Genomic DNA, 27,722 nt, shown 5'->3' on the forward strand with positions numbered 1-27,722 from the left:
CAAAATAATGTCTAAGTTCTCAGGAAACAGCACGTTTCTCTCCACATAATTCCTTTTTATTTAATTGTAGCTTTGGATGAAGTAAGAGAGAAATGTTCAGGTAACAGATCAAATGTAAGAAAATCTATTTTTCATAAGGGCAGATTGTTTGTCTGAAGTCATGTGGATGGAGTATCATTGTATCACCATCGTTATTAGTAAACCTTTAATGAGCACTTACCACATGAGGGAAGAGAAGAGTGTGGGTGGCCCAGAGCATGAAGAGATTTCAGGCCTGCTTCCTGGGGGCGTGAATAATCTCTCTAGGAAACTAGTCAGTGTCTCTGCAGTATTTTACTTCTTCTTTCCCATCTAATCAACAGTACTTCCTTTCTCTAGAGGGCTCCGGCTTCACAACCAACAGCATTGCAACAATTTCTACAGCAGCAGTTTTTGACTTTGAGAGTGACACTAGAAGGTGAACACCACTACTGGCTTTTCATTCACGCAAAACACTATCCTTTGGTTCCTGTTTGTCACTTCGAGAATATTTCCCCCACCTGGCTTTCATGTGCAATGAAGATGCTTTTGGCATTGCCTCTGGTAGGAAATCATTACTAAAACTATGGTTTCCCATTGCTTGTTTGGGTATGAGGTGTGGCTAGTTGGGGCCCTCTCTGCATCACCCCCTTCCTCCCGAGCCAAGCACCAAAATGATTTCAGTAGTGATGTTTTTCACCTGCTGTGGAAGTGGGCGGGGATTTTCATCTGGATCGCTGGGATGCAGAATTCATCCAGAGTGTAATTCGGCAACTTTGAAAAGTACCGATTGACATTTTCTCTTATTTCCTCCACATCTGCCAAATGCATAGCCATTGAGCTCATAATTATCATTCCTATTTTTATTTTTATTTATTTAATATTTATTTATTTATTTGACAGAGAGAGGGACAGATCACAAGCAGGCAGAGAGGCAGGCAGAGAGAGAGGGAAGCAGGCTCCCTGCTGAGCAGAGAGCTCGATGCAGGACTCGATCCCAGGACCCTGGGATCATGACCTGAGCCAAAGGCAGTGGCTTAACCCACTGAGCCACCCAGGTGCCCTATCATTCCTATATTTATAATGGTTTTAATAACCACCCTTTTCAGTCACCTGGTCTACATCAAAGCACTTCCTAGGAAGAGGAAATTTCCCAAGTGTTAACTTTTCAGTAAAACAGAGTCAGGGGGTGCCTGGGTGGCTCAGTGAGTTAAAGCCTCTGCCTTCAGTTCAGGTCATGGTCTCAGGGTCCTGAGATGGAGCCCTGCATTGGGTTCTCTGCTCCGTGGGGAGCCTGCTTCCTCCTCTCTCCCTGCCTGCCTCTTTGACTACTTGTAATCCCTGTCTATCAAATAAATAAATAAAATCTTAAAAAAAAAAAAAAAACAACCAGATTCAGGATTCAAAATGGAACATGCTTTCCCTGTCCACATCATAAAGTTAGCAGGAGACGAGCACTCCTAAATTTGTATTATCTCTGTGTATTTTAGGGTAGAAAAACTGAAAAGTCTTGATCCATATTCCTTTACTCCCAAATCCCTCTGCCCCGTGTTTATCTGATCTCATCAATATTGCTGGGGATAATAGACTGTGCCCATCACAGTTTCCTTTGATTTTGGCCTGTTATACTCCTGGGAAAATGATTAGGTATGTTCTAAGCTATTTATCAATCTTAGGAATTTCTAACAAATAGGAATAAAAGTTATTAATGGAGTTTAAGAAGTTAACATTTTCCTTGGTAAGTGAAAACTAAAGCTTTTCCTTTTTTCTTATGTTTGAAATGAGAGCAGCTGATGTTGAACGGAAGCTCTGTTTGCAGAACTAGAATAAATAATTATTTGGCTGAAAAATTTTTTTAAGATTATTTATTTATTTATTTGGCAGAGATCACAGGTAGAAAGGCAGGCAGAGAGAGAGGAAGGGAAGCAGGCTCCCTGCTGAGCAGAGAGCCTGATGTGGAGCTCGAGGTGGGGCTCCATCCCAGGGATCTGGGATCAGGACCTGAGCTGGAGGCAGAGGCTTTAACCCGATGAGCCACGCAGGTGCCCCATTTGGCTAAAGGTTTGCCTGGATTCTCACTGAAGTTCTATGAAGAGCTCACCATTCCTGAATTTTCTTCTTAACTTCAGAATTTCTAGGGTCACTAGTGAGAATAAAAGAAATTTTGGATGCCTCACTGATTTTTTATCAATTCCTTCTCTTTAAAGGAAGTCTCAGAGCTGTGGAAATGCTTGTCCAAATCTTGATGGAAGAGTTTTCAGAAAGGCTCATTTCTTCTTTACCTTCCTCAACTAACTCTCCAGCACTCGGCTAGACCAAACGTAATTTGAAGTCTTTCTGGCTTCTTGCCAGAAAGAAGGATCTTGTTCACACCTTATTCCTTCCATTCTCTTGTACTTGAGACTTCCCAGGATTATTAAAAAACACCTTTATTCTCGAAAGTTGACTGGCTTTTTGATTTCTGTCAAAGGCTAGCTCATGAATAATCACCTTCTTATAGGAAAAGTTAGGAAATTAGAGGAAAATTGAAAACTGGTTTAATTTTTAGGATAAATAGAAGGAGAATAGTAATTTTGATCTCAGTGATCAGTACATTTCAAGTTAAAATACAGTGGTTTTTTTTCCTGAAAGTGTTACCAATCGTCTCAGTTTGCCTAGGACTAGGAAATTTCCAGGGATGTGTATGGGACTTTTGGTGCTAAATTGGATAGTCCCAGGCAAACTGGAATCGTTGATGCCTCCAGGTCATAGTCTATGGACATGAGTATTCACTTTCCCATTCGAGTTCATTTGCTTCCCCCATTTCGAGCACTATCCTCTCTCAAACTCACAAGTATCTCTGCTAAAACAAAAGCCTTCTAATCATCTAACCATCCTAATATTTCCACGTAGTCATTAAGTTGTTTTGAAGTGTTCTTACACCTCTTCCTTGCCATTTGTCAATCAATTTTTAATACTGAAGTGTAGATGCTTGAATGGAGGAACCTATAGCCATTGCTTTGTTTGCTCTCCCAGACTAAGGATTTTCCTTCGCTTTTTCTATTATTAATGGGGATTGACAGGTTTTTCTGAGTTCCTTTCAACTGATTTGACTAATTTGGTTCCTAACAAAGTATCAGTTATTTCTTCCTGTGAAAATAACTGGTTTGACTGACAGTTTAACTAAATGAATCGATTGTTTGTAGCTGGTAGTTGAGCCCCAAAGAGTGCTTCTGCGAGTGTGAGGTCCTAGCTGTCTTTCTGCAGCCTTTCCTAGCTTCTCCCTAGTCATTCAAGTGGTTGATCTTGGAGGACTATTTACTGCTGGGAATCTGAAGGTTTTCCTCATCAATGTCCACAATAAGGATCCTATTCACAGCCGCAGGTAAACAAACAGAATAAATTCCTTTAACTCGACCTTAAACTGGAATGGAATATGAAAATGTAGTCTCTGACCCTCATTAGTGACATTTCCATTAGAATGAAATGGTTTTTTTTTTTTCTTTCCTTTTCTTTTTTGCTAAAAAGGAAAATAAACAAGTAAGGGATAAGCAATCAAGATATAAGATTCCAAAGAAAAGACTTCCTTACAAATGGAAAGGAAACTCATTTTTAATAGTTTTGATAAAATATAGCAAGATGTTATTAGTGCAAAATGTTCTTAGCCTCAGATGTGGCTGGATTAACTCTCAGTACCCATAAGGAAAATTCTAGTTAAAATGATCACTACATAGTTTATAAAGTTATACTAGGGGTTGGCAATTTTAAGAAGTTGGTTCTTAAAATAGGGGGATAAGAGCACAGTGCTTAAGCATACAGGCTCCAGAGCTAGATAAGCTTGGGGTCAAATCCTCTCAGCCAGCTTGATACTGACTTCTGAAGGTTACTTTCTTAAAAATCTCAGTCCCAGCATCTGGATGTTGGAGACAAAAGTGGTCCCTACTTCTGGGGACAGCTATGAAGAATAAATGAGTAAACACATGAGAGGTGCTTAGCATTGTGTCTAAACTCTAAGCAAATTCTCCATAAATGGGCTACCTATTAACATCATTATCCTAGTTTACCTTGTCATGTTACTACTTCTAGCCCCTACCCTCTATCACCATGAGAGGTAGAAAAAAAAAAAAAATACACACCAGGCAAATGGTACTCTAATAGTCTTTTCTTTTAAAACAAGTTTACTTGTGAGGTGCCCAAGTGGCTCCATCGGTTGAGTGACTGCCTTCGGCTCAGGTCATGATCCACAGAGTAGGGCTCCTGCTCTGTGGGGAGTCCACTACTTCCTCTCCCTCTCCCACTGCCCCCCAACCCATGTTCGCTCTCTTTCTTAAATACATAAATAAAATCTTAAAAAAAATTTATTCAATTGAAAATGCTGTCTTGAGTATTACTTCTAAAATCTCAACTCTGCACAATAGAGCTGACATCACACACGGGAAGAAATTCCAATTGGGAAAACCATTAGAGCATGCCAAGCAACAGACGGGGGTCACTCGGGAGATTCAACTTTTGAATTCGATCCGTGGAATGTTTACTTTCAGTTGACAAAGGTGGAGAATTGTTCTCTGCAAATTTTATCTCCTATACTATGCTATTCTTATCATCTACTAATATTGTCTTCTCCGCAAGACTGAGTTTCTCCAAGGCAGATAGCAGATTGTCTTCATTTTTAGAACCCCTCCCAGAAGCACACAATAGCTTGATAACCATCTGTTGCGTAACTCTTTGCAAGACCAACACTGTTCACTTGCGGCTGCTACAGAATGACCCCCTTAGCTCTGTTGATGCAGAATGAACAGACGGTGTTGAACCTCTAGAGGTAAGAAATAGAGTTTTGTTCAAGCGCAAGTTAGGACGGTTGCCCCGGGAAAACAGGCTCTTCACCGGGAAGGAAGAGTTTCAGGGAATGAACGGTTTTCACAGGTTTATGTACTTTGTTGCATGTAGTGAAAGTTCAGAAAATAAGAGATTCATATGGAGACAGGAATCACGAGTTTTAATGTTAAGGCGTGCAGGCTGTAGGATCAGTGATCCGTTATGTTAAGGACAAGATGGTTTTCATTCTGGCTACTCAGGTACAAAGCAGGTGCACAATGTATGTTTGGTGGGCCATAAATCAGGCTTTTGGTTTAAACAAAGTTTAGGTACAATCATGCTGACTTAGGAAGAAGTCTAAAACGGCTTCTCGTGTATTCCAGGCCCTTCAGGCTTTTTCTTTCCTCGGCTCTCCATGATTTTGTAGCTCGTCTTCTCAGATCTAAAGCCCTCCCTCTCTTCTGTCTGCTCCAGGTCCGTATTTTTGTGAGAGAGAATCTGATTGGGCTTTCTGGGGTCAGTCCTTCACTTCCTGTCCAATCAGCTGCGTCTGAGGCTTAGGTTGGCTCAGACTATGTAGTGTGTGAGGCTTTGTGGGTGGTCATCTTCAGCGCATCTGCAGACTTAAGCCATTTTGGTAGAGGCCGTCAATGTCCCACCCCTACGTCCTCAGGTCTTAAGATTTCAGTGGCCTGATTTCCAACCGCTAGTATCTGCATTTCTTGGCTTGAGAAATTATCTGGGGTCTGACATCTGCCTCGCACCACCCCCCTTCCCAGTGTTGGAGGTGTTGGAGAAATACTGCCCTCCCCCACGAGCTCCCAACCAGTGATTGAAGAGAATTGGTGTATGATTACTCCAGCTGCTTATCCTACTGGGGGAAATTTTTGCATGCATGTTATGTCCTGTTTTCTGCAGTTCTCTAGTGATAACTAAGCTCTAGTTAGCCCCAGTGGTAACTAACTTGATAAGCACTTTTTAGCAGCAGTGTTCCCTTCCCTGTGTCCCTTCCCCCATGCCACATGGCTCTGAATTACGGCCCAAATAAACCACTTGCACTCAAATCCTCATCTTGGCTTCTGCTTCTGGGGGAAACCCAGTCCAGACAGCCACCATCCTCTCCTATGTGAATTACTGCCCAGACCTCTTAACTGGACTTGCTTTCACTCTTACTCCTCCAATAGTCAGCAGAGCAGCTAGAATGAATTATTAAAAAAATAATAATAATAAAAAAAGAATGTCAAATTGGGTCATATTCCTTCTCCAGGTAATATCCTCCTCTGATTTTTCTTTTACATTTGGAATGCAATCCAGACTTCTCACCTCACCCCCAAGACCCTCTTTTCTCTTTCTCTTTCCAATCTCCTCTCATTCCTTTGTCCCAATTGTCTATGACGCTACAGCTGAACGAATAAGCTGCCTGTCTCAGGACTTCTGTCCTTGCCTGTTTCAGGACCTGACCATTAGACATTGTTTTTATCACATCAGTTTTCATTTCCTTAATAATATGCCTATTTTAGTTTTTATTTTTCTTTTCCACTTGTTTGGTGCTTATGTCCCAGCTCTGATGGTAAATTCCATTAAGGCGGGACTTCACTGCGGCATTTACAGTACCCAGCACAGTTCCTGGCAGGTAGTTGGTGCTCAATAAATGTTTGTTGAATGAAAGGATGGGTGCTCAATAAATGTTTGTTGAATGAAAGGATGGGTGGATTACTCAAAAAGAAGGACAGTGACTCATGACCTCATTACAATGTTTTTATTTATGGTTTTCTCCCCGTTGAGGTTAATCGCCCACTCCCCATTCTCTTATCCTACTTATCCATGAAGGCCCAGAATAAAGATTCCTCTTCTAGAAAATTTTCCCTAAACCAGAGAGTTTTGTTTTTGCTACCAGCTAACATAATATGATTAATGAAGGTATTTTGTTGATAAACAATTATACACAGTGCCTACATTTTGAGTCAGTTTCTTAATTCTAATGCATGGGTCATAATTCACCCTTTATCTTTTTCATCCCTATGTAATAAAGTAATTTTGAAAGTGACAGCATGAGGCAGTTTGCAAGGAAATGTGCTGTTTTGCTACAGAGCACGGGACTGTGGTTCTTGCTGCCACTGTGCGAAGACAGCTGGGTTCGCACCAGTCCTTCTCCGTGAAGTCTTGTGACCGTGACCAGCAGCGTGCAGCAATTCCAGTGACTGCCTGTCTCCGTGGCATTCATGACAACTCACCTTTCTGTGATCAGCATCTGATTAGGTGGGCTACAATGGGATGGGGTGGAATTCAAGAATTCAAGTGAGTAGAGAGCAGAGGTATTGCTATATTTATTGGCTCAGTGGGGGTGGGCATGTGGCTGATCATCACCTTGACACTTGTTCAGTCTCATATTCTGGTCCTCAGAAGTGACCTATCGAAAGCGGGGTTTCCCAGATCTGACAGTGAGTTTTTAAGAGTCTGTGCTTTAGAGGGACACCTGGGTGGCTCAGTTGGTTAAGTGTGTGACTCTTGATCTCAGCTCAGGTCTTCATCACAGTACAGGATCATGAGTTCAAGCCCCAAGTTGGGCTCCACACTGGGCATGGATCCTACTTGGGGAAAAAAAGAAAAAGACTGTGCTTGGGAGTCCCAGACCTGGTTTAGAATCCCAGTTTTATCCCTTATTAACTGTGTAATCTAGGGTAATTTACCTAAGCCCCTCAATCTTCAGTTTCTTTCTTTATAAAATGGAATGACAATAGTCCTTAGGGTAGCTGTAAAGAATAAATGGGATAATTTCTGTAACATTCTCAGCACAGTGCTAAACATTTGGTGTGAATTTCATAAATACTATTGATCACAGTATTATAATCCCTTAGCTGAAACCCTTCGAACTGGATATGTTGCAGGATAAAGGTGTTTTTTTAAATTTTAGAATAGTAAGAATGTGTGATATATATACCATTTACTACACAGGTATCTCAAATTTAATCCCTGTGTATCTCTGCAGTGAAACATGAATACTCGCACCAAATGGGATGAAGAAAGATCTGACCCTTCATGTAATGTTCGGACATCAAAAATTTAAGGTCGGATCAGGTTTTGGTGCCAAATATTTTACAAGGAAATTCTGAGTTTCAGAGATTTTGGGTTTTGGAATTTTTAAAAAAGATTTTATTTATTTATTTGACAGAGATCCCAAGCAGGCAGAGAGGCAGGCGGGGGTGGAGGTGGAAGCAGGCTCCCCGCCCAGCAGAGAGCCCAATGTGGGACTCGATCCCAGGACCCTGAGATCATGACCTGAGCTGAAGGCAGAGCTTAATCCACTGAGCTGCCCAGGTGCCCCTGGATTTTGGAATTTGAATAAGGGGTTATGGGACTGTGTTTCTGTCAGTATTTTTTTTTTTAAGATTTATTTATATAATTTAAAGAGAGGTAGTGAGCCTGAGTGGGGCAGAGGGAGAGAGAGAGAGAGAAAACCCAAAGCCGACTCCATGCTGAGCGCAGAGCCCGATGTGGGGCTCCATCCTACAACCCTGAAACCACAACCTGAGCTGGAACCTGAGCCTGAACCACCCAGGCACCCCCAGTATGGCTATTTTTATTATTCGAAGCTTCGTCTTCCCAACCTTCATCTCTCCCATCTCTGAGCTACACAAAGGACAGCGGCCCTCCCCCTCCATGTTTCCTAAGCTTTATTCTTTTTTACTTCCTGAAAAATAAAAGCTAGCCTCTGCTAATTACTACCCATGTGGTCTTGTTTGGGGCCCAATTACTCTACCTTTCCCATGGAGATAACAATGGAACCTACCTCGTGACACTGTTACAAGGATCAAATACAACAACACAGGGAATGTGCTCTGTATGGAGGTTGACATATGCTCAGTAAATGTGATCCTTTCTTCTTCTCCCGCTCTCTTTCCTTTTTCTTCTCTCAGGAGGGTCCTAGTTAATGAACCAAACACCTACCACGTGTTCCATCCCATTCTACAGCCGGTGGCAGGAGTGTTGGTTATGCCCATTTGCTGTAAGGAGGTTGTATATTGTCAGGGTGATAAGACAAGTACATATAAAAGAACAGCAAAAGATACAAGATAATTACAAATTAAGTAATATGGGTGTGCTTTAGTTGTTAAGAGGAAAAATGTGTGGGATTGAAGTATTCAGGGGGGCTTCCTGAAGGAGTTTTCTCAATGCTCTCAATGAGTAGGACTTACAGGTTGAAGAATTATAAGTGAGCATTTGGGGCAGAGAGATTCTCGTGAAGAAATGTATGAATAAACAGAGTAAGTCCAATGTGACTATAGGATGGCAAGGATTGTCCCTCTTGACCACACCAGAGATTGGGCCACCCCATGCTTTACATTGGAACAATCTCCAGGAATTATCTGACTCCCACTCAGTATTTCTTCACTGAGGTGATGTATTTGGTAGACTTCCAGGTAAGTACCGAGCTAGGTACAAAAAAAGAAGTATTTCCAGACAAGGAGGACATAGCAAATTCATAGCAACTTTGGGGAGATGGCTTCCCAGATGGCATTCCAAAGCTAGGCTGTCTGCCCCAGGATAGAGCAGTTACACCTGCATTATCCAAACTACTAGATATTTATGGGGGAAGCATTACATTTTGAAGGACTATTCACTTAAAATGCTTTTCTTTTTAAAAGATAAAACAGGCATAAAGGCATAGAGATGATTTCAAAAGATACAGAAGTTGCAACCTTTTGCGCCATGATCTTGATGAGCCTCCTGGCAATCAGTCCACTGTGTTTTGAGCTCCGGGCTAATCGGTTCTGGACAACTCTTTGAGCAAGCGCCAAATGTTGAAAATTTCCCACAGGGGAGCACTATTTGCTGTATCTCCAAGGAGTTTTGCCACCAAGATGGGCTCATCACATGGCCACAGTTGGAACAGTGTTGATACATTCAGCGATAGGAGCTCTGACACAGCAGACAGGAGTCTGGCCTTCTCTGCTGTCTTGCTGGAAGGCATTTGGGCAAGTCCTTCATTATCTTGCTGCCAGCTGTCATTTTTCTACTTCTTGTAATGAGCACAAAATAACTTACTTCTTATTTAGCTGGAAAAATGAATCAGAGGCTAAAAATCATGTTGATTTCTTCAGAGATAAGTCTGCACTTATCATACACTATGCGTATGATGATGGCTCATTCTCGGCATTGGGGGTGGGAGATCAGCCTCTGTCTCTGTCCTCCTGGGATTGTAAACTTTCCATTGGTTGAAGATGGACAGAGTATGCTTCCCACCCCCTTCCCAAGATGGGATTCTGCCTTGGGAGAAATGCCTCCTCTAACTCCTAATTTCTGTAAGTCTTTATTTCAAGGTACTAGTCCCTGTTAGTTTGGCATCATTGTTTCTTAACCCAAACACCAAACATTCCCCCTTAGCCAGAAGGTGTGGCAGAGAAAGACACTGATGACCTCTCTTTCTTTGACTCCCGCCCTACATTTTCTCAATAAACTCATAAGCTGAGTTTTTGCATATGTTATGAGTTTTGGAAGGTTAGGCACTGAGCCAACAGGGTTCCTGGGTTGACATTAATTTTAAATGCTATGCCAAACTGCCATTGTAAAAAATAGAGTTTGGATAGACATGGAAGTTTTGTAAACATGATACTAAGTAACATTTGGGCTGCCACATATGGGAGTTCTATTTCTGAATAAATCCCCTCACCCATTACCCTCACCTCTAATAAATGTCTACATTTTCATAATTATCCTTTAGGCATTAAATGTCCCTTAGCTTCTTATCCTGATGGCCTAATCAGATGAAATCTACTCCTCTCATTAGACTTGAGCCTTTCTCCAATATGGAGGGGGAAAAAAATCTCTCACAGTAATAAATCTACATCCTTTCTGGTCCTCACACTCCAACATATTTGCAGCAACTGCTCATAAAGGATGTTTGTAACACTTTACACGTGATTTGTTCTATTTTTATAAGCCAGCTAATTAGCACAATTTTGAGTCTTTATGGATGTAATAAAAATCATAGTATGGCAAAGCTATAAATGGAAACTGCCCTTGTAGCACATAAATAGAATTTATTAAAGGAAATACAGAGGCTTTCACATAAATCACCTGTCTCCATGGAACAGTGCTTCTTAACCTTTCTTGAGGTTGTCAAATTTGAGATGCTGATGAAAGCTAGAGACCCTCTTCCTAGAAAAATACACAAAATAATATATAGCAGAATATAAAAATGTCACAGATTCTCTAAAGTAAAGTTTCTATGGTCCCCAGATTAAATTTCTTGTTTGACGAATGTGGCATAGATTTACAGGACAATCAACAAGCATTTTTCAGAACATGATTTTGGCAAGATAATCCATGAAAAAAGAATTCCATGGTCAAATAACTTTGAAGAGCAATGCATAGCTGAAGATTAAAAATGTGTAATGACATTTCAGAAACCTTAAGAAGCCTTGCCTTAAAGAACCCTAGTTATCTTTGTTTAACTTAACGTTTTGCATTTGACATATTAGCATTTCAGAGGAGACATTTTGGGAGATGTTGGCAGGCACACACGGTCCAATACCCCCTCAGTGATTTACTAGCTTGTGGGAGAAAACTTACCTCTGTGAACCTCAGTTTTCTCATCTCTAAAATGGGGACATATGCTGAATCAATATCTTGCACAGGGAAGTTGATTATTATTTTACCTTTATTATGAAAACTTCCCTATTTGCAATTTGCTTGTTTTTACATTTAATCATCAAATTCCTTCTTTCTGTCAACTTTCTGATATGCTAGCTTAGGCTTGTTGGTCTGAAGTACAGAATTCCTTTTCTTTAATACACAATACACAAGCATCTGTCCGAAATGAATAAAAAGTAATAACTGCTTTTTACTTAACATTTTATAGTATGAAAAAAACCTTCTTGGGCATGATTCATCTTGTCTTCATATACACACTGTGAAGTAGGAGTTGAGACTGATGCTGTTCCTTTCTTTTTCCTGAAGAAACTGGGTCTCTGAGAAGTTAAGCTAGTTCAAGGTCATAGAGCATATATCAAAGTCAATTCTCAAACACAGGTTTTCTGAGTTTCTTTCCATTCTTTATCCAAGGACATATACATACACACACACATATATATATATATAATCTGTGTGTGTGTATTTAAAGACTTACTTATTCTAGAGAGAAAGGGGGAGAGAGCATACATGAGTGGGGGGAGGGGGAGAGGAAGAAGGAGAGAGAGACTCCCAGGCAGATTCCCCACTGAGCAGAGTACTGAGCCCAATGTTGACGTGGGGCTCCATCCCAGGACCCTAAGATTATGACTTGAGCTGAAATCAAGTCAAACACTTACCCAACTGAATTGCCCAGGTGCTCCTCTTTTAGACATATATTTAATTTAAATTCCATTAGCTAACATATAGTACATCATTAGTTTCAGATGTAGAATTCAATAATTCATCAGCCGCATATAATACCCAGTGCTCATCACATTACTTGTCTCTTTAATTCCCAACACCCAGTTACCCCAACTCCCCATCCACCTCCCCTAGGATATATATGTAAAGCAGAATGTAGAATATAATATGCTGAGTCGAGAGTAAAACACCCAACAATTTCTCTAAGGGAAGAGATTGAACTCACAAGGAATACAATAAAGTCTTTTGTGTAAAATACATAATTATACATTAATGTTCCTCGATATGTGTATCACTCATGCAAGATAAAATCTGGCATGTAGTACATTGTATACCTTTGACTCTTTGCATTGGTTAACACCAGAATTCATTTGTGTTCCTTGAGAATGCAGAGTCTGGGAACAGGGATCATTTGGGAGCAGAGAGAATCTCTCCCTAGTTTCAGAATCAGCCAAGAAGCCTGTTCTTAGCTCCATCATAGAATAAAACCATCACCACAGCAAAGTGTTTATTCACTCTTCTATTTTATAGGAACTGTGACCATTATTGTAGAGATTGCTCCCCCCCAATGATTTCAGCTTTGTATTTAAAGATACTCACTGTTCAGTCTCTGTTCTGGAGGCTTCAGGGGGCAAGAGATCCCTCGCTTCTATGGCATTAAAGCATGCACAAGGAAACTCCTACCAGATCTCAAATGAGTGACCAATGGAAAAAAGAATGTAAGTTTACAACACATATCAGGTGAGGGAAAAAGGTGGGGCTCCAGACCTTCAGAGAAGTTCATTTTCCTTAGTAATGCCCTTAGTGCATCATTGTGATGGTTTCTTAAAGGCTGTCTTGAAGTTTTATGTCAGACTTAGGATTTTTGCAATGTCAAAAACATAAAATAATTTTATTTCCTCTCTCTCCCCTTTTGCCTCTGAATTAGGTCCCAATGTAAAGAAAGTAGGGATAATGTGAGCGCTATCCCAGGACAATTTAGGTCCTGGGAACATCTGAGGTTTGACTTCAGGTCTACAGTCAAGATCTTGGTCAAAGTCCTAAGTCAGGTGTGAATTAGGATAGAATAAGGACATATTTGCTAGTATAAACCAAGGAACATTAGATTTGGAAGGAACAGCAGAGGTAATACTTGTATTTTCTACCATCCAGGAGAGGGACATTTTCCTTCTATAGCACCTCTGGAAAGTGGGTCTTCCAGTTTTGGCTTGAATACTTTAAGGGATGGCTGGAACCAGTTGTGTGCTAGAGTTAGATCATACTGGCATATAAGACCCAATTATTAAATTTCCATAGATTTTATGATCTGATTATTAATAATTATCATTAAAATAAAATTACATATTTAGTTACATAAATGTAATACATTAAAAAGAAATTAGTAAAAACTCAAAACTCAGCATTTCTTACTTATGTTACCACATTTTACTATTACTTATACCCTTAAGGTTATTTCTATTTAAAGGGTCTACATGGTCAAGTTCTGTGTATTAAATGGGTGTGCACCTCGTCTCCCACTTAGTGTCATTACGTTGATAGCTTAAAATTGGCAATGGTGGGAGTATTTACACCATGGAAATAGGCAAATACTGCATATCGGGGCTTGATTTATTTTTTTTTTATCATCAAGAGTTAAGAAAGTGATAGAATAGAGAAAATGTTAATAATGCAGATTAAGCTTAAAAGTCTATTGTGTCTGAAGCTATAAATGTATCACCAACATTGTAGAAATGTTTTTCTAGCCATCAAAAACTATAATCCAATTCGGCAAAGAAATCATTCCCATCATTGATGCACTAGTGAAGGTCTGAGATTGGTTCACTTTTGCCTTACTTTTTGACATAAAGAAAAACATCAACTACCATTCATTTGTCAATTCAGTCATAGTTTGGCTGTGGGTAGAGAATTGGGGAAAAATCAAGGAAAGCCCTTCTCAAGAATCAACGTCTACATGGAAATTCACAACAGAGTATTTTGTATTTTATTATTTGTAAATTTTATGCTATACATCTTTGTATTAGTAGAATTTATAATAAGCCTAAGTATTTATGTAGCTATATATTCGTATGCTGACTCTCTCTCTCTCTCTCTCTTTTTTTCAGAGAGCTGGTTGTTAAACATTTGCCAGCACGTCGCTTGGTGGAATCTGTACCACTTCAACGAGGCTTATTCCCTTATTAAGCAACTATATGCATTAGACAGTTGTTGTGAGGAGAGACTAGGAAATAAAAAAATCCATGTATTTATTTAATTTTAGGGATTTCTTATTTATGTATTTATTTGAGAGAGAGAGAGAGGAGAGCATAGAGAGTGAAGGCGAAGCAGACTTCCTGTTAAGCAGATACCCGATGTGAGCCTCAATCCCAGAACCCTGAGATCATGACCTGAGCTGAAGGCAAATGCTTAACCAACTGAGCCACCCAGGTGCCCCCAAAATCCACGTACTTAGATTTCAGTGCTTTGTTTGCCTCACCATGCATTTTTAGATAAGTTCTGAAGCTTTCTGTAAATTTTATGCATGCCTATTTATATCTTAGTTTTGGAATATCATCATCGGATCTTATGATATATGACCAGACAACTACAGAAAAATTGAATGTAAGCTAGTATAAATTACTATAAACAGGATCCTGGTTTCTTTCCCCTTATGGATGTTTGTCATTTCAGAAGTACTCAGTATTGATTTCTGCATAATCTTTTGGTGATGGAAACTCCTTACCATAAATTCTTACCTCCCTTTGCATTCTCTTAATTCTTTGGTGGTCTTCTAGCTCTAGGGAGTTCTAGAGTTAAAGGTGCATTATGATGAGGCTTTATGCATAAGTTAAATAGTTCACAATTTTCTAATTATTTCTTTGCTTATAAATTGTAGATCTGAAGCAGAGGGTCTGATTATCAGCTTTGAGGATCCCTGAAGGAAAAGACCGAGAGCCTCTGTCCCTTTATCAAAGGGATCCATGACCTTCCAAGGCTAACAACAACAAGCCTAGATTTTAAAATAGAGACGCATTTTTAAAAAATGGACTATTTTTTAGAGCAGTTTTAGGTTGATAACAAATTGAGCAGAAGATACAGAGATTGCCCATGTACCTTTTACCCCCGCACATTCATACCCTCCCCCATTGTGGGCATCTCCCACCTGAGTGATACATTTATTGCAATCAATAATACACTGATAGATTGAACCTACACTGATACATTATTATTACCTGAAGTCCAGAGTTTACATTATGGCTCGCTCTTGCTGGTGTACATTCTATGGATTTGGATAAATAAATAATGTCATGTATCCCTCATTATAGTATCATTCAGAGCAGTTTCACTGTCCTAAACATCTTTCATGCTGTCTATTCATCCTTGGCTTGCCCCAACTCTTGGAAACCCCTGATCTTTTCACTTTTGACTTTAGAGAGTGTCATTTTTTAAAAAACTTGAATTCAGTTAATATATGGTACATCATTAGTTTTTTACATAATATTCAGTGATACGTTAGTTGTGTATAATACCTAGTGTTCATCAACCACGCACCCTCCTTAAATGCTCACCACCCAGTTACCCCATCTCCCCACACCCTCCCTTCTGCAACCCTCAGTTTGTTTCCCAGAGTCACAAGTCTCTCATGGTTTGTCTCCCTGCCTGATTTCTTCCCATTCAGTTTTTCTTCCCTTCCCCTATTGTCCTCTGCACTCTTCCTTATATTCTGCATATAAGTGAAATCATATGATAATTGTCTTTCTCTGACTGACTTAATTCACTTAGCATAATACCCTCCAGTTCCATCTATGTTGATGCAAATGCTAAGTATTCATCCTTTCTGAAGAGTGACACTTTTTAGTGCTTTATGGGAATCAAATATTCTATGTCAGTTTCTTTTCCATCTATCCAAATTTATCCTGAAATATAATTTCATGTTTTGAAGGTAAAACTCTCAAATGTACTGAAGTTGTCTATGTTTTCTTAAGTATAATTTAGTACTTTCTTGATGGCTAAGGAGAAAGATTTTTAATTACAGTGCTGTTGATTTGGAGGGACTGGAATAGTTCAATCTTTTTATTTACTATAAGAAAGTTGGGGCTGGTGATAGAGATGGACCACACACCTAATGAGTGGCAGAGATGGTTTTGAATGCAGACTCCCAAACTCCTGGCCCAGTTCTCTGTTAAGTAGTCCAGGTCATTTTCCTTGAGTGGATTTTGATGACTCAGGTCACCAGAACTCTGAAAACAACTTCTGAGAATGCAAAGAGATAAGTGGGTCATCCCTACGTGTACTATTCTCCAAATAGCTGGCTGCTGACCTTCTGTCCCAGAAAGAAGACTTCTAGGTCTTCATAAGGGAGCGACATGCTATAGCAAAGAACTTATGAGTGTTGGACTCAACTGGAAGCGGGTTCAAATTCTGTCTTTGCCATTGTTAGTCAAATGATCTCAGGCAGGTCACATAACCTCCACCTGAGTTCAAGTTCCATCTATAGAATGGAGATTACAATGACTATGTCACCGAGCTGAGATGAAGATTAACCGATAGTTGTATGTATGGAAACTGCATAGTATAAACCAATATTAGTCATGGCAGCATTGCCAGTAGCAGTAGTAATTATAATAACTAATAATAACTGCTAATGTTTATTGAATACCGACAATGTGCCAGAATTTACCCTTGTTTTTCTTTTCTTTTCTTTTTTAGCCATTTCTGATCCTCTTACCCGAGTACATAAACTGGATGAAATTAGGGAAGGGTTAGTGTTTTGAAGCTATCCCTTAGAAGGGACAAAATCTTCACAACTCAGTGGCAATTTGCTTTAAAAGAGGAAATTGGAAAATAAAAACTACTCTGAAAACAAACACTCCTCAGAATTTCAAATATTTAGCCTGTAGACCTTGAGGACATTAAAAAAAAATCCATTATTGTGGAAATCTTTTCTCATGCTGTGTTGGTTAGCACAGAGGATTTGAGTGTGCCTTGAGGACTACATGAGTTGTTTTATCTTAACAAAATTATGGGAATATGTAATCTTTAAAGTAAAATAAATTTTTTCTGATGGTATGTGAAGAATAACTCGATTGCTCGTTGACAAAAGGCTTCTGGAGGGGAGGTAGGCATAGGGACAAACAACAACAAAAAACCCTAAAAAATCTTTATTGGAAATGATATAGAAGAAAACACAAGAAAATTAAATCACACAGGGTTGCCAGTCACAAGAGGAAACATATTTCATTTCCAATAGATTTTGATGAGGAAGTTTGGCAGAGTTGCAGCATTTCATAATTACTCTATTTTAAACTTAGCTAAAGATGTTCCATATAGCTTTTCGTTCTATTAAAAGGTTGATTTTACACCTACAGAAGAAGAGCTTCCCATTAGATTTCACCCAGGTTTTCGATGTGAAAATGACACCATCTTTGCCCAGATATATGTGACAGAGATGGTTAGCTTACCCTTAATCTCTTTTGTGTGGCCCTCTATCAGTTGTGACAACTTTCACTTCATAATGATGCTTTTCTAGAAGCAATAGTTTGGGTTTTTTGTCTTCCTGATTTGCCATAATGAAATAACAAGTTCTTCTCACAAATGGGTCTTCTTTGTTCTTGGTGTTATGAGTTGTGTTCAACTCATCATCAGATATTGGTAAAAAGGGATGCAAGCAGAGAAAGAAATCGTGTGAAGGTTGAGGTGGGAACAGTCTGTGAAATGGTTTCTTCATCATAATTTCTCATTCCTGTTTATCAGCAACCAAAAAGTCCTATACATGTGTTGGTGAGCCTAGTCACTGTGGTGGTATTTATCTCACTAAATGGAGGAGGACGACTATCTGCCTACAGTTTATAATTGAGGCAGAAGATGAGGAGTAAACCTGTCACATCATGTATCTATCACTGTACATATGTTGTGTAATGAAACCCTCAAAAATTAGAGTAATACAACAACAAGCACTTATTTAGCCAATATGTTTGAGAGTTGGCTGGGCTTGCTCAATATTATGGGGATTAGCTCGCTTTTTACTGGTCTAGCCTAGTTTCAGTTAGGGTGACAATGATTTGGCTCCCTCCAACAGGTTAGTCTAAGCATGTTCTCAGGGCAGGTGGGAGATGCAGGAGGAAGGTGAGGGTGATCACACAAATGCTTTTGAGGCCTCTTTGTGGCAAGTTTCCCAATATCCTATTGGACAAAGCAAGTCATATGGGAAGATGTTAAGGTTCAGGGCAAAGAACATGGAAGGGTATGGAATTTGGGTTTATTAATGCAATTAATCTATCATACCTATATTTCTAAAAGATTATTGGGGGGGTGAAACATTGAAATTATAGCAAAGTCATTAAAAAAATATAGGCTGTAGATTCAGCAGACACAGATTTGAATCCTGACTCCACCATTACTAGCTCTGTGACCTTGGGCATGTTGCCTAACACTACTGGACTATAGATTCCTTAGCTGTGAAATGAGGAGATTAATAGTATATATAAGGCTACTGGGAAGATTCAGTGAGATAATGTGTATAAATAATAGCTAATTTTTATACAGCATTTACTCTGTATTGGACACTATTCTATGTGCTTTACATTTTAACTCATTTAATCCTCATTAGTCTATGTGGTAGATATGCTATTATTCCTAGTTTGTAGATAAAGAATATGAGGCCCATGGAGGTTATAAAATTTTCCACTGAGTTACAGCTAATGAGTGGCAGATCTGAGAAGTGGAACCTAGGTAGTTTGGTTTCAGAGCCCATGCTGTGAACCATTATCTGATGCTAATCTTAGCATAATGTCTGTAGAAAATAAGCATGTAATAAAACACGTAAGCCAATTATTATTATTATAAGGTTATTGTTAATGCATATCATTTGACCCATGTTATGTCATTTAAAAGGAAGACAAGTATCTGTAAATCTGCCTTCCATCACGTAAAGTTGGGCTTTTCAAATGCATTTCGTTATCCAAATGATTCAGAGGATTCCTTCAAGAAACTATAATACTATTTGGAAGGCAAAGCCATAGTAAGCCTATTCAAGTAGTGCCTCTGCATGACAAGAATGAACCTTCATGCACGTTATGGGCAGTTTTCCACAAAGCTGGAAGAGTGACTGCCATTGATGAAGACTCCCCACCAAACTGTGACATGCAAAATAACCAGTGGAGACCTCCAGTTTATACAAATATTCCTGATTCACCCTCTCTCTGGAATGACTGACCTCACCACACAGCCAGACTATGAGACCCTGATGTAATGTAACCTCACCATGGAAGGTGTGGACTGTGACAGATTTCATCCTCACTTGATAATGACCATGGTAAATAGAGAGCCCTGGGTTTTGATATATTACAGATGATTTATTAAGTTCTAATTTATCACAATTGAAATGGTCAAATATTGATGATGTGAAATAGTCATAAAATAACAATGATTCTCATGAGATAAAAATATATTATATATATATAAATAACAAATATGCCTCTACCACTTACTGTGTTCCTGCTTTAGGTACATTTTATATATTGATGTAGTTCATCTTCACCTTAAATCTTTAAGGTTTGCAACATTATTATCATTTCCATTAGACACATGATGAAACTGAGGCACAAAGTTTAGGGTTTGTAGAACCAGACTCAAACCCAGACTACCTCTTCCTGGGAGGTAATATTTCCAATGAAGGCGATATTAACCAAGGTAGACCTTTTTGGCATCATAATGTGGAAAAGTGTGGTCCTTTAAATTGTTTTAACAACATCGAAGGACTCTTGAAAGACGTCAGAGTGACCAGTGCTGTAATGATGTGGTATGTGTTAGTCATGACAATAGGTTTTTCATCAGTGTAGAGGCAGCAGTAGAATTGAAGAACTATAAGGTCCCCATCCGGTCTGATGACTCACAGTCCATTTCCTGTTACTGTACAGAGCCCCTGGCTTGCTGCTTATGCAGTGATTAGGTTTCCTGAGTGTGTCATTGTGAGGCAAACGTCAGACCCGTTCACATTACCAGAATGACTTTCATGGGGACTGAACTACAGTCATGTGGACGGGATTATGTGGCTTTGTTGTCTCAGGAAGATACCTCTGAGAATGTGCTTTATACCTAGTATCTGTGGCAGTTTTTCTTGTAGACATGAACTCCCCAAATTGTATAGAATGACACCACTTGCAATGATCATTCACTTATTACAAATAAGAGGGGAAAGCAGGGAATAAAAAAACAACTTCAAGTGACTCTGTTCTTACAAAAAGAATTTGTGATTGATCTAAAGATAAAGCAGGAACTTGCTCATTCCCCTTTTTTTTAAATGAAGATTTTGTTTATTTGTTTATTTGAGAGAGAGAGAAACAGAGAGCCCACAAGAGTATACAAGACAGGGGAGGGGCAGAAAGAGAGGGAGAGGTAGAGAATCTCAAGCAGACTCTGCACTGAGTATGGAGCCTGGCAGGGGGCTGGATCTCAAAACCCATGAGATCATGACCTGTGCTGAAATCAAGAGTCTGAGGCTTAATTGACTGGGTCAGGAGCCTCTCCCCTCGTCCTTTTAATAAATATTTACTAGGTGTTACATCTTGGCTTACAAAGAACTGTAAGACAGCATATATGCCTTCAGGGAGCTTAAATATTTTAACATGTGAAAAGTTAAAAGCCATATAGCAAGTAAATTGATGGTATAGATATGTGTGACTTTCAAGTTCAGAAAAGGAGGATGGCTCTTTAGACCCCAAAGTTGGGGAATCCACCATCATTGTCATCACCAACATTATTATCACCCACCCTCTGAGAACCTCATAAAGGCCAAGTGCTGTCAAGGCCATCCCATGAGGTAGTTACTGATACTCCCTTCTAGAGGTAGAAGAATTTTGTTTCCAAGTCTTAGAAGCTAAGTGGCATATTAGAGTTTACCCAGCTAGAAGAGGTGGAAGGATTAACTCTGGACACTTAATCATATCATATACCCTAAACTATGTCACTAATCCATCAGCAAACCCTGTTGACTCTACTTTCAAAATAGATCTGGGACGCCTGGGTGGCTCAGTCGGTGAAGCTTCTGCCTTTGGCTCAGGTCATGACCTCGCTGTCCTGGGATCGAGCCCCATGTTGGGCTCTCTGTTCAGCAAGTCTATTTCTCTTACTCTCTCAAATAAATAAATAAAAATCTTAAAAAATATATATATATATATATTTTCTAAATGCTTCCACTCTTCACCCATCCACAGCGAACACATTGGTTGGGCTTCCATCGTCCCATCACAAAGGTTTTACCTGGTCTAGCGTTGCCGCCTCCTAACTAGAAGCTCCCTTGCCCTTGTGCCCTTAACAGTCTACTCTCGACATAGTGGCCAGAGCGATCCCCTCAAAGAGACGAGTCAGCCTCTTCCTCAAAACTCTCCACCGGCTTCCCATCCCATTTAGCACACGCTCCAGTGCCACCGTGAAGGTCTGCAGTGCCTTGTGTGATCCGCACCCCGGCTCCCTCTTCTCGTCCTGTTCCTAGTTCTCTCTCTCTGACTTTAATGCAGCTGCGTGGACTTCCTGCTGTTTCTTCCACACACCAATGCATAATTACCCCTCAGAAGCTCTGCCCCAGGCTGTAACACTTGTCCTCCAGAGAGCCATGTGACTCACAGTCTCCCTGTGAGAAAGGGGCAGGGAACCCCTGAGAGCACAATATCAGTTATGCAAGTCAAAACCCTATGATAGGGGCACCTGGTTGGCTCAGTGGGTTAAGCCTCTGCCTTTGGCTTGGGTTGGGATCCCAGGGTCCTGGGATCAAGCCCCGGCTCTCTCTGCTCAGTGGGGAGCCTGCTTCCTGCCCCCACCCCTGCGGCCCCTGCCTGCTGCTCTGCCTACTTGTGATCTCTTTCCCTCTGTCAAATAAGTAAATAAAATCTTCAAAAAAAAAAAAAAAACCAAAGCCTATGACCAAAGACCACATATTCTGTGAAGGTACTTACTGTAAGGACATGGTTCAGTCAGTATGGGGAAGAAGGAAGGTGATGGAAGGGAGTGAAAGAAGAAAGCACTTCTCTGAACACTGTTAAAACAGCTCCATCAGCTGCTCTCTGCCTGCCTAGCCCGCAGAGTGCCAGTTTCCATATGACATTGCATGATGTATGTATTTGCTTTTTTTAATTTTAAAGATTTTATTTATTTATTTGACAGACAGAGATCACAGAGAAGCAGGCAGAGAGAGGAGGAAGCAGGCTCCCCACTGAGCAGAGAGCCCGATGCGGGGCTCGATCCCAGGACCCTGGGATCATGACCTGAGCCGAAGGCAAAGGCTTTAACCCACTGAGCCACCCAGGTGCCCTAATGTATGTATTTGTTGATTTATTTATTGCTTTGCCTCCTCTTCTAGAAAATAAATTGCAATAGTGCAGGGACTCTGGTTTACTACTGTGTCTTCTGTGTGTAGATCAGTGTTTAGCACAGAGCAAGTGTCACATAAATATTCAATAGGAAAGGAGCGCCTGGGTGGCTCAGTCCGTTAAGCGTCTGCCTTTGGCTCAGGTCATGATCCCGGGGTTCTGGAATGGAGAACGACTTTGGGCTCCCTGCTTCTCCCTCTCCTTCTGTGGCTCCTCCGCTCTCTCACTCTGTCTCTCTGTCAAATAAATACATATAAATTTTAAAAAATTCATTGGGATGACTATATCCTCCTAACGATCTCAGGAAAAGGAAGATTGAGATCTCCTTTCCACAGACGAGGAAAACAAGGTTAAATCATTTGTATCCAACAGATGATCTTGCAAGTGGAAGATCCAAGTTTTAATAAAGATTTTGCAGGATTCTAAGTCCTATGCTGTTTGCATTATACCGCATGTTCCCTAAAATCACATGACCCTTCACATAATAAATAGAACACATAGCAATATTCCCTCTCTGGAAGTAGCATTAGAGAATGAATTATTTCCCAAGAATTTAGCTGTGTTGTTAAAACATTACAGAAAACATTTTAAAAAGCTAATACTTGCAAATATGAGCACTGTGGGGATTCTTCTACAAATGTGTTTGAGGAAGCTGTTACTCATCGAAGAGGTGGGCAGATAATCTTTCTGGGCTGAGTGGCATTCCATCACTGACATTTTGAAATCCTTGATATTTTGATCTTTTCCCATGTAGATCACAGTTTCCCAGTTTATCATATTTTAATTTAGAAAAGGTTGATAGCAGCCCCTAATTAAGGTCAGAACATACTCTGAAGTAATCATATTGTTACTTTAAGAAAAAAAAAAAAGTATTGTGCTTGAGAGAATGGGCAGAGGGGGCCCCTAAGTTACAAAAGAGGAAGCAATTCAGGGTCTGGTCGCCATTAAGCACAGATTTTTCAAGGGCTCGAGGGATTATGATTTTTAGAGGCATCATTTTTTCAGCTCTGCTTTTCCTATCATTTATGTAGTTTGTGAGCTTTCTGCTGTTCTTCTAATGAACCAGAAATTCTCCCTAATGGCCGCACTGAAGGTCACGGCTGACCCAGGAATAATAAGCCCACTGACTCATTGGTTGACAGTCAGAACTCAGATCTGCGGGAACACTGCTTCAAACTCAAAATTCCAGACTTTTTATTTAATAATTCTAAATGATCCGTCTCTACCCAGATGCTTATTTCTGATTTCGTGTATTAATAGTCATATGACGTGGACGCGATGTTTTTTCCTCCCTCGTTGCTGACAGGTCACTGTTGACGCTGGAGACAGGAATGATGAAGCACCTGTCTGTGCACCCTCTCTGTGTAAGGCAGTCATTTTTGACAACGCTGCTGCTGACACAAACGTCAGTGGCTTCAACCTAAACTGCCACGACAGACATTCACAGGATTTTGAAATGCACTGGGAGATGGTTTCTGGAGGATAATTTTATTATTTCTTTTAATCATGAGCTTGTATAAAACTGACATTAGTTATTCCCTCTTCAACATGCTACAATCTGAGAAATAACTACGTTTGTAAAGATTAAGCTATTCTACGGCATTAGGGATCCTCAAGGAGATCTTTCCACTTCCACACGTCGGATCTCATTCCCCCGACGGTGGAGCTATCCGCGATTTCCATGGTGCTGGACAATGAAGCGTCTTTGGGCCCCACGGGAAACATTGAAGGTTAAGTTAAAGGAATGAAATCTGCCGTCCACGGCACTGGCTGGAAACCGCAGCCACCATTCCACGTGACGCTAATACAGATTCACTAAGATAGATGCTTTTGACTGTATTATTTTTGGATTGACATACATTCCTATCAACTTCACTCATCATCTGGTGACATAAGGAAGAAGTTTGTTGGAGACTGAATCTGTGCCAGGACATGAGTACGTGGTAGTGCACAAGTCAGATCTGCATCTTAGATTCGTGGAACTTGTTCACTACGTTAGTAGTACTGTAAACAATTATAAAATTATTGCCTATGACAAGTTCTATAATGGAAAACTCGGTGGAATCCTAAGACAGTATAACCAGAAGTATCTAGAGCATGAAGGTCAGAGCTACTGTCACGTGTCTGAAAGAACAGGAGCGTGATCAGTAGACACAGTGCCAGTTAATTATAACAACTAGTTCAATGTCTGCTTCTCTTGCTAGACAGTAAGTTTCATGAGGGTGGGAACTATGTGTATCTTGTTTACAGTAGTGTCTCTTAGGGTCATTGACTCTCAACTTGAACTTAGTAGAGGCTTAGTAGATACTTGTGGTCCGACTAGCCCATTTGATACTGGTCCACATTAAGCCAGAGGTGGGGATAAAATTGCTCTAAGTGGAAGATAAAGGAAAGAAACTCAATTATGTAGAGTAGTTTAGTTATAGTATGAAGTTTGCTGAACATGTTTGGGGATCAAACTCACGATCTTAACCTTTGAAACAATGTTTTTCCTAACCAACTGAATTTATTGCTTGTAATATATAATTTAGTAAATTTATTATGTACATTTATTGATTTTAATGTTATTATAAGCCTTTTATAGATATAGAAATTCAGAGAACAATATAAATCTTATTTACACACACTGTGTTTCTAAAGCAATGTAAGATAGCTTAAAAAAACTTTCTAATGTATCTTAAAATACTTACAGTTTTTGAATTATCTCTTTTGAAGGAAATGATCGTGGATTTGACCCAACTAGAGGTTCAAATGCTCCAAAATTAATAGTGAAATTAAGTTTAAAAATTAAATTAACTTCTAGTTGTGAAGAATCCTTTTAAAATGTGAATCTGGAGCTGACCTGCAGTGGCAGTACCATCTTGTGGCACACGTAACAGATAATAAGCCAACAAGCTCAGGACGGGCACTGCTATTATGGATATTTACGTGAAGAGGACCAACAGGTCACCTTCTCTGACCACCAGTTCTGAAGTAAAGTTATAGAATTTAATTTGGGTTTGGGTGTGGGTGTGGAGAATATTCTACTATAAATTCAAGTCTCATCCAGCAAGGCTGAAAGGCTACTCAGGGCAGCAAGTTCAGCCATATGCCGTCCCACTTGGACGCTACCCCATCCAGCCACCAGACCACATTTTGGAGGGTGCATCTGTGAATGTAAAGTGTGTGGGTGAGAGAAAATTTGGGATCATTGCAGGTGGAGCGTAGAGGACCCCCGCTGATTAAAGTTCCATCCACCAGAAAGACCCAGTAGTCAGTGAAGTGTATCAGTTAAAAATCTCCACAAATGGGCTCTTTTCAACATTATTCTCTCGTGTCTCTGTTACTCACAGAAGCGGGCACCCACCATGTGCTGGACACTCTACTACGTGGCTTATATTTGTCATCTCATCTAATCTTTGATCTAATCCTTTGAAGTTTAACAGACTCTTTGGTATTTTGTTATTTCAAAAGTAGATATGCAAAACCTCTGAGGAACTCTAGAATGGCTTCTATGTCACCCAAGGATAAAGTCTGATCTGTACCCTTTATAGTTAGCCTAGTCTATTATCTTCTATCCTTTGAAATCGAGGCTTTTTTTTTTTTACAACATAGATGATAAACCCGTCCACAGAATATTTGATTTTCAAGTACACACTGTTCTCTCAAGCTGCACAAAAGGGTTTATCCTGTGTAGAGCAGATAATAGAGACATACAAGCCTAAAAGAACCTCCTGTGCCACCTACTTCAACCTCTTGATTTTATAGATGACAAAGAGGAGGTCAAAGAAGAGGAATGGTTTTGTTCAAGTTCACAGAGTGGCCATTGCATACAATTCAAGTCTTCAGATCCTTAAATTGATGCTTTTTCTAGGCTCAGGTGTTCCTCAGAATCACCTGTGGTGTTTAAAAAATCTGTACATCGTGAATCCATACTCCGCTCTAGGACCACAGCTCTATACTGACGTTACTATGTATAAACAGATGCTCCCTGAAAACATAAAATAATGCTCTTCTTGCTTTGAAATAACATTTCCCAGCCAGAAGAAGCTCTGACCATTTTGTACACAGCTATCAACGCATACAAATCTGGTGACTGGGATGTCCTTTACATCTTCGCTCTGCTGACTTGGTTTCTTGGGTATGTTTTCTGCTCTGGAGATACAGGAGCACTATGGAAGCCTGTCATAAAGTGGCCAAGGAAGGCCCGAAGCCCCAATCCTAGTATGTGACTTTCTTTCTAAGCCCCTGATAGAGAGAACTGTAATCAGTTGGGTTTGGTGAGCCTACCCTGAGAGCTCTGTCTCACTTTGCTTTTGAGGGACACAGAGAAGAGACTTGGCGTTTGTAACTCAATGGTCCCTTTTACCACCACTTCAAACCTACTCTATCTCGGAAACAGCTGGAGAGTTTTCTTTAAAAAACAGCAACAGCGAATTCCTGGGTTCTACCTTTGAACATCTGAAACAGACTTTCTGTGCAGTTATTTTTTTAAAAAAGATTTTATTTATCTATTTGACAGACAGAGATCATAAGCAGGCAGAGAGGCAGGCAGAGAAAGAGGGGGAAACAGGCTCCCTGCTGAGCAGAGAACCGATGCGGGGCTCGATCCCAGGACCCTGAGATGATGACCTGAGCTGAAGGCAGAGGCTTAATCCACTGAGCCACCCAGGTGCCCCATGTACCGTTATATTTTAAACTAGCTAGTTTGTGAGCAGACAAGTCCTATATTATCTTGAGTCCAGCAGTTCACGGGCAGGTGTTGGACAACCACTGGGAACCAGCCTGGAGATGGGTGATAAATCCAGGTGCCCTTTCTGTATTTTCTTTGAATCTATGTGAGTTCAAAGAAACAAATAGGAAAATGCAGCTTCTTTCATCATTGTCCAAAAACAATTCTTCAGGGTGCAGAATACCATGGGTTCAAAAATAGAGTTGGATATGAATATGTATTAATTAAGTAGAGATAATTTATGATTTAATGAGGAGGGTGGTCATGGTTAATGAGACCTGTTTATTACTCTCCATAAAGCATTTTTAAAAAATCAGGAGTGGGAGAGGTGTGATAATTGTCATGTGCTCCAAAAAACTGAAATTCTCTTCTGCCATGTGTTAGCATAATGAAGCCGATATTTCATCAAATTTTCCTTTGATGCAGAGGAAGAAGCTTTGTTCCAAGTAAGATCCAGATTATTCATTGTCACATGATTATTA

The 27,722-nt window shown here is 40.0% G+C and overlaps 1 pseudogene across 1 annotated transcript in view; it reads left to right on the forward strand.

Annotated features, from left to right (window-relative positions):
- LOC309862106 overlaps window positions 1-25,514 on the forward strand; it is a 65,915-nt pseudogene extending 40,401 nt beyond the window's left edge. The window contains exons 5-13 of the transcript in view: window positions 363-457; window positions 3,275-3,382; window positions 4,362-4,547; window positions 12,718-12,817; window positions 19,247-19,477; window positions 21,482-21,598; window positions 23,836-24,013; window positions 25,245-25,307; window positions 25,417-25,514. The product of the transcript in view is annotated as an uncharacterized misc_RNA (transcript). The remainder of the gene's footprint in view (window positions 1-362; window positions 458-3,274; window positions 3,383-4,361; window positions 4,548-12,717; window positions 12,818-19,246; window positions 19,478-21,481; window positions 21,599-23,835; window positions 24,014-25,244; window positions 25,308-25,416) is intronic.
- Window positions 25,515-27,722: the final 2,208 nt, after the last annotated feature.

Source organism: Mustela nivalis, assembly GCF_964662115.1.
Source record: "Mustela nivalis genome assembly, chromosome: 1".
Classification (NCBI taxonomy): domain Eukaryota; kingdom Metazoa; phylum Chordata; class Mammalia; order Carnivora; family Mustelidae; genus Mustela; species Mustela nivalis.